Raw genomic sequence first — 16,339 nt, forward strand, 5'->3', positions numbered from 1 at the left:
GAAAATCAAAAGTTGAACAGTTCTGATGGAGCTTCAGTAGGATTTGGAATGTTTGAAATAGGTTCAACTGCTCATGTTTAACTGTACGTGGTTGAATTACGAGTCTGAAAATTAGCATTGCGCTATGCTTGCCTTTGTATCCATTCAAATGCCCCATTTATTTTAGTAAACTAATGAGGGTTCTGATACCTGACATAGCTTGTCCACATGCCTATTTGTTATACAAATGGTAAAACTGTGTTGGAGCAGATGCACATTAAGTAGTTGCTGAGGACGGTGTTTCAAATACAAACAACATATAATGATTATAATTTGGACAGACTTATCTTGTAGAGATGTGGCACTGAATGCACAGCCCAGTACTTACCTTGCCAGATTTCTCATTTAGGGGTGTGGAGATACATTTCCTGGTCCAGGTCCATTGAAGGCAGGATTCAGAAGAGAGAGCTCTAAGGGAATCTGGAATTAGGCAATTTAACTGGAAAACCGAAAATCGAACATGGCTCACCTCTGGGTGTGTCCTTATATAGGATAGAAAAGCAGTTGGATAGTTAGAGACTTACAAATTAGGACGGTTGCAAAATGTCTACTCAGACTCCCTTGAAATTGTAAGGGAATAACGTAGAGGAGGAGTTTCAGTGAGTAAAGGTTACCATGATTGTTGATTTTAATATATATTTTTATTTAATTGATAAGGTTTATGTTTTTTACATTAACATTATTATTCTCGATGTTTGTTGACTTTAGGTTTCTGTTGGTTTAAAATTCACTCTTTTGTAAACTTTTATTTAAAGAATTCCAACTTTTTTTATGCGTACTTGATTGTTGGTTCTGAGTGTTTGTTGTAAAACTAGTGTTTGTTGTAAGAGCATGTAGTATAAGTGTGTGTGTGGCATAAGAGCATGCTGCATGTATGCCTGTGTGAGTTGTACGTTTCTGTGTTGGAACAGTTTGTGTCATAGGATTGTGTAATGTAGGAACATGTGTTGTAAGGCTGTGTCACACTCACCTGTGTCTCTGCAGGAGTGATGGACGAGCCTCCCTTGACCCCGAGTCTTCACTGTCCCTGTTTCACCCGGAGGAATACCTGTCAAATACAAGGTGTACACTCAGACCTGAATTCACCCGATTCCCCTGGGCCCTTGCCTTCTCTTTACTGTTTGCTGTGATGTCCCCCTATGGGCTTACCTTGATCTTTAGTAGGGTGTGCACTCCATCCGGCATTTGCAGGGGCGCGATTCACTCATGTGATTGGTGGCAATGTCTGTAGGCTGAGTTCAGATGCCAATCGCTGTTTTATGCCTTCACAGCGAGGCCGAGAGTTCAAGGCGCCAGTTTCTTCACTGACTAGAAAGTCCTTCCCACAAGTGAACGTTGCGTGGCAAATGTTGAGTGTCCAGAATTGACCCTATTGTCTTTGCTGGTATTTTTGTGGGTGAGTAGCGCTGCATGTAGAAGCTAGCTGCTGGTAGGTTTGTGCAGCGCCTTCAATTCGAGCGCGTCTGGTAATGTCTCTCCCTTTCCCTTGCAGGAGAAATTATGTGGTATTAGTGTCTCGAGTCTGGGTTCAGCGCTACTGGAGACTTGGTGGTTACGTAAGTTTGCGCGGAGGCTTTTGGTAAGTATGCACCGCGTAGAGAGAGAGCGCAGTGACATAAGTGTCCACGTTATTGGAACGAGCGCAATGAATAATGTCTCTTCTTTCTTACAGGGGTTTGTGCGCTCGTGCAACTAACCTGGATTCCAGCGTCACGGGAAGATTCGGTGAGTATGCGCAGCATTACTGATATGCGCGTGTTAACGCTGTTCTTCTTTGTTCTTACAGGTGCCTGTGTAGAAGTCCCCTCTTGACTGGAGATAGCTGTGGAGTAAGAACCAGGTAAGCTAAAGCTGAATGATCCAGAGCGGATAAGCAGAAGTAGGATGATCCGGAGCAGGTAAGCAGAAGCAGGATGTTCCAGAGCAGGTAAGCAGAAGCAGGATGATCCAGACCATGTAAGCAGATGCTGCCTGATCCAGAGCACGGCAAGTGTGTTGCTGATAAAGCTCATAGTAAGCAACACGAAGCACTGGAAGACTATTGGGTGTGGCTTATATAGCCAGCCACACCCAAACACTAGAGAGCTCATGAATTATCATGCACTTCCTGTTTGGTAACAGGAAGTGTTAACCAGGAAGTTACTACAAACACTAGGAAGGAATGAAGGGAGGGGTTTGTTATGGGTTTTTGTGTGCCTTTGCCAGGCCTGCCAAGCCTCCATCCAGCTTGCCCCAACTACCTGCCTGATACCCATGACAGGCTGTGTGTTATAGAAGCGTTTGTCATAGAATTATGTGTCATAACAGTGTGTTTCACAAGAGTGTGGTTGGAGCATGTATGTAAAAAGCATGTATTGTTTGTGATAGGAGTATCTGTCATAGAAGATTGTGTCTTAAGAGGGTCTTTAGACTTTGTGGTGTAAGGCATATGAGTGCTTGATTTATAAGTGTCAGTCATGTGAGTGCATCGCTTATAAGTTGCATATGAGTGTTTGTTTAATGAGACTCTGATGCGATTGTAAGGGTATCTGAATATCGTAGCCCCGGCTATCCCTTCCCTTAAAAACTAGGTTGAACCCATAAGGATTCATTGTGATGACTGCCATAATTTGGTGCATCGCAGCAGCCATTACCAATTGTTTTCCATTAAGGTTGTTAGACGGCACAGGAACCCAGCAGCACTGCATTCCAGTGTGTTTTTCATCTGCCTACGTAAAAAAAAATGGCTGCAGTCAGGCACTTCTTAGCGGCCACAGAGGTCGCAATGCAATGTATGCTAAATTCAAAATAAGGTAATACGTTCCAATTAAAATGTGAAATGGTAGATCTATCTACATTTCTAAAAGCACTCCACTAATGGCACTCGTTCAAACAAATACAGTAGCAGTGAGAACTACATCTACATTGGAAGTACTTCTACTGTGCCATTAAAGGAGCATAACAAAATAGATACTGTAGAAATACTGTTATCCCTGTAGAACAGTCTTGCCTCGCTAAAAGTCAGGAGATAGACGGTGGTATAATGAGAAGGCATCACAGAAACGTTCTCATATTTACCAATACATCTAAAATAAATGTTGAGCCTAAATAATTTCTGCAAGAACATTCCCGGGCTAGCACGGCAGAAATGGCCTAATTATATGAAACATGAATGGAGAAAAGAATTGGAAAAATAGATACGATGTTGAGGTGATATGTGAGAAAGAATAGGTTCAACAACAAAATAGCATTACAAATCTGTGTAACGTTCATGCAGTAAACATGAATACAATCAATAGAAACTCTTGACTATGAATGAATACAAATATGCTACAAATGTGGGAATAATTGTTGTAGGAAGAAGACATTGAAATCCGACAGGCTTTATGGTTCAAATACATCAATGATGTATTTATTATATTGCAGAATTATATATTATTTCTAGAGCCATTTCTGACTAATTTAAACACTGAACAACATTCAATGAAATTCATATACCATTTTGGACAGATAATTGAGCATTGCTTGATAACTCGAATATAGGATAAAAACACACACATTACCATGTAATATTAATATATTCAGTCTGTGCGAGATCAAAAGAAACTCTTGACAATGAATGAATGCAAATGTGCTGGACTGGCATAATCATTGAGGAAAGGAATGACGAAATGGAAAAACAGCAGACTTTATGGAACAGTTGAATGGGTGTATTAATTATATGGTAGACGCATGTCTCATCCTTAGAACCGCTATACAATAATTAAAAACGAAACACCAAAGTGCAATTCACTTTAACTTTAGACCACAAATTGTGAATTTTCAGGATACTCGAGTCAGCATTGTACCAATGGCATGCTATTTCAGTATTTTCATGACATCTTCAGAGCAGATTGTATTTATTAAAGCCTCATCTGTTCACCATAATAACTCCAATAACATCTATTGTCTAAGTTAAATCATGTTCTTCTTCTTTGCAGGCAACAATTAAAAGAGAATATTTATCCGGGAGGTTTTTCTGAAGAAAAAAAAAAACTTTTAGCAGCTAATAACAAAACTAAAGTAATCACTGGAATTTCACTCAAATAAAAACGCCAACCCTTTCAGACTTCGTTGCACATTGCACTTTGTAGACCTAAGTCATTGACGGCCTCTCAGAGTTTCTCACTAAAGTTGAATACATCAGCATCTCAACTTCAAAACAATACATAACTAGACAAATGAAGAGGCCATTTCATTGTGCATCTGGCTCCTTTTACAGTAACATCATTAAAGGAGACTACATTTAACACCCCAGGATTGGAAAGAACTGAATGCTTGACCCACTCGATCGAATATATAGTTTAAAGTGTCAAATGGTCTTGATGCAAACTATTCGTGCTAAAAAATAAAGAAAAAAAGGAATGAGTATAGCATACAATTACAACATAAGAAACATCAACACAAAATCCTGCAATACTAGTCTAACAACTTCGAGTTCGTGCTCTAAATCATACAGTCAGAAGATGCTGATTGTGCCGAAATGACTTCTGCTCTGCAGGAGTACAAAGGTGTGTAGAAGTAAAACCCCTTAATCGGTTCTCACACTTCTACAAACGAATAGTGATCTCAAACACAAAGGTAAAACCGACACAGTTAAGAGATATACCTATTTCACCTTTTTTGTTTGTAATTGTCGGGAATGCAGCAGTAATTCCGTTAGCGCTACTTCCCTTCACATTCCCACACTGCTGATCTACGAGATCAGTGGTGGTTTGGAGGATTTTTCTCCAGCACAAAACTGGAGGGGAATCAGCCACTTTATCATAAATTATTGGCTTAATTACAGTGGCAGAACTACTGCTGCCGATAGCTCAGACGAAAACCCCATGGGGTCCTGTGGACTCCAAGAATGGGGATTAACACCACCAATGCCGCCTCTTGTAATCCGGCAGTAATTCTGCTGGATAAAGTGGCAGGAACAGTGTGAGAATTTGGTGGTAGTTTGGAGGATTTACCGCCAAACTACCACCAAACTGATGGCCTCCAATTGATGGCCTCATCATGAGTTTGGTGGTAGTTTGGAGGATTTACCGCCAAACTACCACCAAACTCATGATGAGGCCATCAATCTTTACCTCAGTGGTGGAGGGCCTGCAAAAGTTAACGCTCTCAAGATAGCTCCAATTACTTAATTCTCAGGTGTTTGCTCCGGAGTGAATATAAGCAGGAGTGGGAGACTTCTCTTAAAGGTCTACAGGTAATTGGACTATAGCAAGCTTGCTGTAGGGGTTCAATCCCTGTCCTTGGAACCAGTGGTCCTTGCCTTCTGACATGATACCCAAAGTGATTTGTGTTAAAGGAAGTGGAGGAGATATGGAGGAAGAGAGCTAAAGAGAGAAACCAAGGTGGTGGAATCTTCCTCCAGCAGTTAGTCTGAGATCCCCTGGCTACACTAACACCACCCCAACCCCTCCTATATCAATAGCATCAAAAGTTATCATGGTATGCAGTATTTTGGTGTGAGGTTAGTACTTTTTGAACGGGTTTCACCATTTATTCCTGTTTCCCAAGCCTGCTCAAGCTGGGGACCTGGCTCACTGGTAAGAGGTGTTTCCTGACCTCACAAAGAATCAAAGGGGGATGCATAGCCATCCTGTCTCCTGCCCTGCCACTTGGTAGGACCAGGCTGTTTCACCAGAATACACATAATCCTCTCTAAGATTAGTTGGGCTCAGAGTGCTGGCACATATATGATATCACATTGATGTGGCTGTATGAGAGATGCTACCACCATACCCAAACTAAGTCATGGCTTATATTTAAAGTTTACAGCTGTCACCAGGATAGAAACTCTGATAGTTATGTGGTTTTGGGAACAGAGGTGTGTCTCGTGAATACAATCAATGCCCTTCAGCTGTCAAAGGGCCTGTGTGTTCAATAGACCTGCTCTTCGCCACAGGTGAGCAGACACTGCAGCTCAGGAGACTTGATACTGTTCAGCAGAGCACAGGTGTACACTATGCTTTTGGCATGGAGTTTGTGCGAGGGGTTTCTATCCACAGCACTTTATAATTAGCCAGCTGAAATACAAACAAATATAATTAACCAGCTAAAATACAAAGAAAATACAAAAAAGCAGGGTGTTTACACCCTTGCCAGTTGGCAATCCTTCACGCTGAGACATTAAAGTGAACTTCAAGAAAAGGGAAACTCGTTGGGTGTTCTCATTGGGACCAAATATCCCTGGTGGAATTAATGAATACATCAACTCATCTATTTCTATATTTGTGTTGGGCAATCACTCTCTTAATCACCTGTCCGTTTAGATCAGGATGTAGGCTTTCTCAGAACTGTCATCACTAAATTAATCTCACAAAATGATATCCCATCCTATTTTTGTGCACTCAGACTGGTTCCTGTATATCAGGCAGGGGCTACTAGGCCCACACCACAGATACCAGTGGGACTGCTACCCTGTCCTCATAACCAGATTTGATCTTTGGCTGTCGGAGAGGTACTGGGATATTAGGGACTAAGTAACTTTAAAGAGGGACACTTTGAACCCCAGACCTGCTGGTGCCTTGTCTAATAAACAATATGATTACTGGAGTCCTAACATGACAAAATGTTCAATCCAGATATGCAAGCCCTCTTCATTGTATTCTGCGGATGTTTACTCCCTCTGGGAGTAGATATGTAGCGATTAGTAGCATTTGAAACAACAGAATGTAGTTAGAAAGCGTAGAAGGTCAGAAGACGAGTTATGCCTGATTTGGCACTGTTTAACCCTCCCTATTTCAACAAAACCTCTCCTGTCCTTTGGACCCCACCACTAGTTAGCAATCTCCAATGGATGGGGTCTGTTAGTTAATCCGTTTAACTGTTCCCTGCCCACAAAAGTGAAACATGATTGTATGTATAATATTGTATTTTACTTGACATGGGACTCTATTCAGCATTTTCATGTTCTGGCAAAACACATTTTCGGTACCTGCTTTATACCTTAACTAGAACAATGTCTTATTTTTCAGGGCTTTCCAATATTCCCTTACACCTCGTTTTTATCATATGGATTTATAAGGTTTCGCTTGTCCTTAAGCAGGTAATGGAGTTTCTAATACAGGTCTAATGTTATTGAAACTTTCGATTTCACAATGGTCTGTATCCCAATTCAGTGCAACTAGGCTCAGGTTCTCTGCCAATGCCTGTTTGTTATAGTGATTGCTGTGTTGGTTGGACATCAGCAGTTCTGCTCTCTTTGAAGCATGTTAAAATAGTGACTAGCCTTCAGAGAGAGAAGCCTTTATATTTCATGGCATCAAGGATATGGTATTTCGGGATCCCTAAGGGCCAGGTTAAATCTATTTGCATATCACAATTCCTCCTTAGTGTATCCGCAAATGCCCTGCTCCAATTCAGTTGTCTTTTAACAAGTGGGTACTTGATGTCTTCACTTCTTTGGTGTTCCATTGAGGGCCAAGATTTCAATTATTGCATGAGTATTTAAGTTTTTGTCCCTTCCTATTTACCTCCTTCCCTACCAATGGTGTTTTGCTGCATAGGATCCCACTTGGATGGAGACTACTCTAGCCCCTCCCATATTGATGATTGCCATAGTTCTTGGGCTTCAATGCTCAGCTTACTGACGCTCTTGGAGGCTCAGTCATGCCTATCTTCCGATTTAACAGATCTTTCTGGAATCTGCTTGTGATTCCCTTGCTGGACCTCTTGCCTGCATGCTCTGAAAATATGATACTTTTTCCAAAGGTGATAACAATAGACCAGCTGGAAAGCCTGGGTCTTGGCCCCTGTTCCCTTGGGTGCTCCACTGAATCTGTTCCCACTCTTTCATCTAGCAACAGTAGTACTCTATCTAGGAAGCTTTCATCCACATATTACATTGAGCTGTGACTGCTTTCACGCATATCGTCGTTTTGAGCATTGATCCTCTAGGCTTTTCTTTTTTAATAAAAAGTTCAGTGCCGCAAAATGGCAACGTCTGATGGTTAGAAGTGGGCTATATTTGTTTAATACCTGAAAGTCATGAGAGCAGGAATAGTTCTACATCGAATAGCTTTTGGCCACTCAAATTCACAGCCACAGTGGCTTTGTCTCAATATTCTTATTTCACTGCATCGGTATCGGATCTTGCAAACACCTACTGTCTATTTTCCAAATTCCCTTTAAAGTAAAACTTGATGAAAGGGGGAGTATTTAGAGTGCTACATGGCTTTTATGAGAAATGCAAAGAGACTAGGGGCCCAATTCATGGAAATGCGCGCAGAAATCCCGCAAGGGCCATGCGCCAAGAAGGACAATGTGCAAGCCTGCATGAATAAGTAAATCTGCACGCTCGGCGGATTCATGGATCCAAACGTGCAAATCCAGCAGACAAGGCAAGGGAATGGAGCTGCGCGAGGAACGCTCACAACACGCCCCCACGCAAACCAAAGCCCAAGCCATACCCAATACAAGCAGAAACCTCTTCATCTACCCCTGAGCAACCATACAGCACCACTGCGAAAATGCGTGGGGCCCCCATAAGCATGCGGCACCCCTGCGAAAACGCAAGAGCTTCCTCGTAAATCGAGGCTGCACTCACAACGAAAACGCACAGGCTCCCTCATAATCTAAAGCGGCACCCCAGTGATAATGCGAGAGCATCCTTGAAAGTCGAGGCAGCACCCCCAACAAAAATGCACAGGCTCTCTCATAAGCTAAGAAGGCACCCCTGCAAAAACACGAGAGCTACATCGTAAGTCTAGGCCACACCCCCAACAAAAACATGCAGTCTCCATCGTAACCTAAGGTACCACCCCTGCGAAAATGCAAGAGCATACTTGTAAGTCGAGACTGCACCCCAAACGAAAACATGCATGCTCCCTCCTCAGCTAGGGCGGTAACCCCAACGAAAATGCACAGGCTCCTTCGTAAGCTAAGGCGGTACCCCTGCAAAAACATGAGAGCTACATCGTAAGTCTAGGCCACAACCCCCAAAGAAAAGGATTTGGCTCCCTTGCATGTTAAGGCACCCCTGCAAAAGTGCAAGTCCACCTCCATACACCTTAGGCACTCAATCTGTGGACAGGTACCCCTATGGCACATCTACCCCTCAAGTCCAGGAACCACCCAGCAGCCCCTTCACCTCCGACACTACCCCAGACAGCCCGCCCCGTAGTACACTCCACTCTGACACTGCTCTCACATCTGATACCACCGTAGGCAGTCCCCTCAGGTCCAGAAAACACCCACCAGCCCCCCTCACCTCCAAAATCACCCAAGGCAGCCCCCTCAAGTCCAGACATGTGCACCGTGGACAGAAGTAAACCTATTCATACATCGGCCAGGTCCACAAATAATGACCAGGCACATCAAAGCATCAAGTGATCTGGGTGGAAGTGGTGCAAAGTCCCTGTCAGGGAATACAACATGACAGGTTCATGGGTGATGGGAGGGCAGTCAGAGAGTGCATGACTAACCAATACTTAAAATGCATGCTGCCACACAGGAAGATCAAACATGGATCAGAGCAGGCAGTGTGTGACTGCACATGCTGGTGGGAGTGTGCACATGACATGGGTTTGACACAGCAATGACAAACAAATGTGTAAGTAACATGACCAGGGCACCCCTCCACAGTGAGCCCACCTCCTCCATCCCAACTACACTGATGCCAAACACACAGTGATTCTGCACATGTAAATGCCAATGGGCCGTCTGATGCACCCAACCCCACATGTCAGGCACATGTGCATCCTTCCAGCCACAACCGTTACCGCAACAACAACACACACAGGAATGACACATGATTTGCAATGGGGAGACACATTGGCTGAAAAGTGAACTATCAAAGTTGCAGACACACAAATAACCTGCATGAAGCGTGGAATGGAACAAAATGAAAGATGTATTAAACACAATTATGTACAAGAAAAACAGGGAATGAAGTTCCAAGCAGTCCAGGAGAAAAGATGAAATTACAAAACAACCCTATGTTTAAATAACTATATAAAGGAAAAACATGGAAGGAAATTCTTCCAAGCCCGGGGCAAATAATCCATTTAAAAAAAGGAAACCTACACCTAAATAAATATATAAATAGGCAGCGGGCTAGTCCTCCTCTCCAATCTCACTGAAGCTATCTACCAGGGCTGAGTCGCACACCACATCCTCCTCCATCAGGTGGGCCTCTGTTGTTTCCTAGAGGGCTTGCAGGGTGGACATCATCTGTGTTTCTGCTTTCCGCGCCGCCCTGCAAGTGGGCTCCATGATGGCTACCCGCCTCCTTGCTTGATGTAGCTCACCTGTGGCCACCATAACTCTAGCTTCCTGTGCCCGCTGCCTCTCTGCCACCAGCTGCCTCTCATAGCTCCTGAACACAGAAGACATTGAGTGCATCAATCACACTTGGTCCTCCTGCCTCAAACTTTCCACCTGCCTCCTTGTCGTGGTCTGCCCTGCAACATAACACCTCCTCCTCCTTGCCACCTGCTTCCGCTTTGCCAAGTGCACGCTCTCTTGGTACGCCCACCGGCCTGATGATGATCGTCGGAGGTGTACGGCACCTGCACTGCTCTGTGGTGCCTGCTATACCTCCATTGCCTATGCCCCTGCCGGTGCCTGTTTAGGCACAGTGACCACCTCAGCTGCCATAAATGTGACCTCCACCTCGGGTAGTATGTAACCTCTACCAGACAGGGCGATGTGGTTTGGGCTAGTGCACAGGTGGCCCTGCTGGTATGTGGTCCGGAAGGCACCCCAGAGTATGACCGATGCACAGAGGAGGAAGCCGAAGAGGTGGTCGCAGCAGTGAACAGCCCCAGAGCCCAGCATGGAACAGGCCTGCTGCCAGCAAGGAGACACCGTGGAACAGCTCATTGTTATAATGGGCAAGCAGACAATGAGTAGCCTGCCCATCATCACAAATTACTGCAGTCCACCTTGTAAACCCAGCCAGCAGGGGGAGCACCTGATCCCAGATGGATACATCAGCCAGCAAGAGGATGCTGCTGTGGGTGGAGGCATCCCGGCAGGTGCACAGTCCTGCATCCGATGGCCCAGGGACCGGATTTTGCCCAGGCCCCTCCATGGTCGCCTGCACAGCCTCATGCTCCTGGGACAGGATGGCAGCACACACTCCCACCTCTACATCCCACCTGACCCCATGGGCTGGCCTGCAATGGCCAACTCCACAACCTCCCCCCCCGTCAAGTAGGATGATTCCAGGGTATCTTCTGCCATGGATGGCCCTCTTTGGATTTACCCCAGACAGCCACGCCTGATGGTACAGTTACCTCCTCAGCTACCGCCATCGCTCCCCGAAGATGAGCTGTCATGGGGGAGTGGCTGGGTCTAGCGCCTATGTCTGGTGGAGTGAACCTTGCCTCCATGCTCCACAGCACTGCTTCCACCCTCTTCATCAGCTGCAGCAACTGTGGTAAAGGAGACACAGAACAGCAACATTAGTGTACTGATACTAAGCTGGTGTGGCAACAACAATCACCAACATCAACAGCCACACACATAAACATGCAATCCACATCCAAACAGACCCAACAACCCAGGCACGATGAGAAACACTTCCATGACACATCCCCTTGAAAATGCAGCATAAAGCGGCCAGTTCACAGACACATCCCAAGATCAATCACATGACCATAGTGGAAGGTTAACGTAACCCAACTGCAACCTGATGCACATGCATGGGAGACATGTCACATGGGCACAGGGGTGGGCAGGGAGAATACTCGTATGATGTACACACACAAAGCATGTGAACACATATGAGGCAGCCCAACGCAGCTGAAACATTGTGGGCAAGACACGCAGTGGAATCATGGCCACCAGTGGCCAACCATACTTGCACCACTCACAGCATGACCATGCCGCCCCCTGCCCGGGCACCTCTCCACACCATCATATCAAACAACATGCCTCCGCTGCAACCCATCCTCCATGCATGAAACACATACATGCATCAACTTCACAGGCACATGTGGCATGCCATAGCCCCAAGCACATTCACATGGCATGCACACACACCACTCTGAGTGCACAGCCAGCATCATGACCAATAACATCACAGTCCTGCTAACTGCAATGCCCAAACGTGACTAAGCCAACCATTCAAATACACGTGTGACCTCCAGACGTGAATGACACATAGTCACACATTGATATTGTTGCCAAAACCACATGAGCAGCATGCATGCACATGACATGGTCAACATTCCCTCAACTGTCAGACTTGCCATCCAGGCACATCTCAGACACAAGAAACATTGCATGTGCATAGTTTGCAAAAATGTACTACAACATACAACGCACATTACAGTGCATTTTTGAATCCACACAGTTCTGATGTCTCACATGGGGAGCATTGTCTGGGACCTGCATGCATATGTTTCTTGCTGAGACATACACGCTGCAGAAGTAAGGGGGTCACTGGAAACATGCAAGCACATGAACAACACACATGCACTCTAAAGCAGTACAACACATGGCTAGTCACCATCTGACTCAAGACATCATTGCAACTCAAAGACCTGGGCATGCAGCTCCGGGTAGAAACTCACCACGACCCGCATGTTGTTGTTGGACAACTGGCACCTGCATGCACAGTGCACCTTCACCGTCGCACCGGCCTTCAGGAAGCACCAGGCCTTGACATGGGTCCTGGAATTGAGGTCCTCCCTCGCTTATGGATGGTCTTGTAGCAGCGGACTGCGGAGCCCTCCATGTTGATGGAAGCCGTTATGTCCTCCTAGATCTGGAGACGTCCTTCCTTGCCATGTTGCTTCGCTGGGTTAAAGAGGGCATCATAATTCTCCAGGACCTTATCCACCAGGATATCAACTTCTTTAGCAGTGAAGTTGACAGCCCTCTGCCCTGCTGCAATGGGGTTGCTGCTCTGGTCAGAGATAGATGGTGTGGATATGGCATCCCCCAAGTCAGGTGTGGGTGGGTAGGCTGGTCCCGGAAAGGGGCTGCGGAGCAGTGGTGGTGGTATGTGAAGGTAGGAGTCCAACACAGCAGCTGAGGTGGTCACTACGCCGGAGACAGGAGCATAGGCAATGGCTGGAAAGAAAGCACCCTGACGCAGTGCAGGTGGGCAGCAGGCACTTACACTGGGCAGGCAGCAGTAGATGGCAACAATGGAGGCAGTACAGGGCAGGAGGAGGCAAGTAACTTGGCATGTAGGCAGGAGAGTGGGTCTTCGGTGTGCAGTTGGAAAGGCTGCTGAGTAAAGGCATTTAGCACATAAGTTACATGATACGCGCTGCATGTAGCATGCCAAAACTGTTCATGGCATTGACGGAGATACATAAGGATGAGTGAATGCATCACTGGCTGTGCACGTGAAGGAAAAATATGGAGTATTGCTGTTTCCACGTATTTTGGGGGACCACACAATATGTTCCCTTCAGGTGGTCTACTGTTATTTTTAGGGGGGAGTGGGTTTCTTTCCCCCTTTTTGAGGCACACGGTCTGTTGCGTATGCACTTTTTCTTTCTGTGGTTGCCACTGGGAATAATGTACCTCTTTTTTCATTGTCAGAAACTTTCTGGGTGTTGCATATGCAATCTTTTGTATTATTGGGTGACACTGTGTATCGCGTACATCTTTTTTCATTTTTGGAAGCTTTCCAGGTGTCACACGCTCACTTTTTGTGTGATTGGGTGCCACTGCATATCATGTACCACTTATTTTTCCCATTTGGGGTACATTTTAGCCTTGCTGGACCACACATTGATGTTGTACATCACGTAGACTGTCCTTTGACTCACATTGCCCAGCACAATACATTGGTGTGCCTCCAATTCATCCGTTACACCTGTGAGATGGTTGGAAAGGGCCCAAAAGGGAAAGGCGGCAGAGGGGCTTGGGTGGGGTTAGTGAAACACCTGCCCCAGCCACAGGTGGTCAGGGAAGTGGTGGTGTAACACCTGCCCTACCCCCAGGTGGTCACAGAAGTGGTGGTGAAACACCTGCCCCTGCCCCAGGTGGTCAGGGAAGCGATGGTGAAACACCTGCCCCAGCCCCAGGTGATCAGGGAAGTGGTGGTGACACTCCTGCCCCAGCCCCAGGAGGACATGGCAAGCCCCAGTCTAAAGGTGGCACGGCAGCTGGATGCCAAAGTGGTTCCGGTAGCTCCAAACCCACCAGCCACTCGTCACAGGAAGGAACACAGGACAGGACACTGTCCCCCCCAGGAAGAAGAACTTATTTCATGGGTAGTTCCAGATCCTAATGGACTATGTGACCGATCACCATTGTGACATGTGCCTCTATGCGGGCAGCACACATACATTCACACAATGTGAGGTGCATTGGTAGCATGTAACAGAACATATGAAAGCCTTAGGGGTGGAGATGTGCACAGCGGAACAGGTCATGAAGCACTGGAATGATCTTACCCATCGCACCAAGCACAAGCTTAGTGTCAACCCGACCTCTGCACTGACGACTGGAGAGAGGCCACCAGAGGAGGAACAGGTGACACTGCATGAAGAGGCCATGAGCCAATTCATCCTCATTGAGCAGGTCCAAGGCATCAGAGGCCTGGAGAATTATGAGAGAACATCAGTTGAGAGTTCGTCATTGTGCTGCCTGTGTTTTGCCAGTCATACATCACCCACATAAATTGTGTATTGGGAAATCTGGCTCCATTTGTATGACAGCCCTGGGTAAAGCATGCCCTATGACGTACAGAATCATGTCAATTGGCCATCATACTGGGCATAGCCCATGTGGCAGCCATTTGTGGCACCTGTCTCTGTGACAGGACACATCCCCCACAGAGTAATGCCACAGTACTTGGGAAACGTGACACTGACAAGTGGCGTTCATTGCTACTTTCTTGTTGTGTTTCGCTCTGCACTACTAGACCAGTGCATGAACACAAAGTATAACTTACATACCATATCATGCAGAGATACATGTTCCTTTTGTCACCTGCTCCAATGGGTTTCCTTGTCACTATACATATCAGAGATGTCTGTCAATGCACATTGTCGTGTTCACAGAGTGTAGTTGCATGAGTGTCCACAGACCACATACACATTGACTCAATTCTAGTGCCACATAGAGCCTGCTCATTGTGGTGCATGCTCTCTCTTACCCTCCCACACTCTGTGCTCATGCCATGTGGCCACTGCCTCAGTCTCCTGTGGATTGTAGGACCTTGTTCACACAGCCCAATCCACTCTCCATCCCACTGCGCTTAAGGGACCATGATCAGAAGTCACAATCCGGGTGCACCTGCTCCTGGGCTTCTTCCCTTTCCACACCATCCTGCAGGTCCTCATTGTCCCCTGTTCTCTATCCCAGACCTGATTAGTGTGGCATGTGTCAACCGTGGTGTTGCCTGTGAATATGAATATCTGGCCATTCTCATGTGATGTCCTTGTACATTAAAATGTCACATGTGCATTACTTTTCCCCTGACATGTTTATTTATTTATTTATTAAAAATTCTTGTAACATCGCACACATGCCCATGGGCCTCAGGGCACGCACACATAAAACAATAAAACAAACAAGAGGCACAGAAAGCATTAAAACGGTGCTAAAAGGAAGAACAGGGGCGAAACTCAGGTTCAAAGTGGGAGTAAATCTCATGAGGGGTCAAGTTGAAAAGTAGCGTTTTCAGCTCTTTCTTGAACTTAGCTGATGGCTTGGCTGCTCTAATAATGAGGGGCAATAGATTCCAGAAATTGGCGTATTGCAAATTAAAACTACGCCCACCTGTCTTCACTAATCTGAATCTAGGCTTAACCAGTTTAAAGAGGTGTTGAGATCTAAGAGGACGGGAAGGAACGTGAGATTGAAAGTGCACTGTAAGATAATGAGGTGCTGTGTTCATCACAGATTTGTTTATTAGAGTTAGGATTTTATGCCTAATTTTCAATTTGATGGGCAAGCAATGTAAGCCCCACCTAGCCGCGGTAACAGGGGATTGCTTCGCCAGACCCGGGACTGCCACACTGCACCTTTCTGCGTAACCTGCAAGGCCGCTATGGTAGAGACCGTGCGGCCACTGAGCAGTCTGTTACAATAGTCAAATCGAGTATTAATAAGGACTGAAGCCAGAGTGGCTAAATTCTCCTGGGCAAGGAAGTGACGAACATTGCACAAACGTTTGCTGATCAACCGACAGGATGATCTAATAGAGGCCACATGATAAATCATGGACAATTCTGTGTCCTGGAGCACCCCTAAGGTTTTAATCGTTTTTGCCACCGGGATAAACGTGCCCAGAAGTGAGAAATGTTTGTATTTTGCAGAGAGTGACCTCAACTTGCAACTTGAAGCTACAATTAGAACTCTGTTTTACTGG

The sequence above is a fragment of the Ambystoma mexicanum genome, chromosome 10 (genome assembly GCF_040938575.1).
Source record: "Ambystoma mexicanum isolate Mex_15411 chromosome 10, UKY_AmexF1_1, whole genome shotgun sequence".
In the NCBI taxonomy this organism is placed as follows: Eukaryota; Metazoa; Chordata; class Amphibia; order Caudata; family Ambystomatidae; genus Ambystoma; species Ambystoma mexicanum.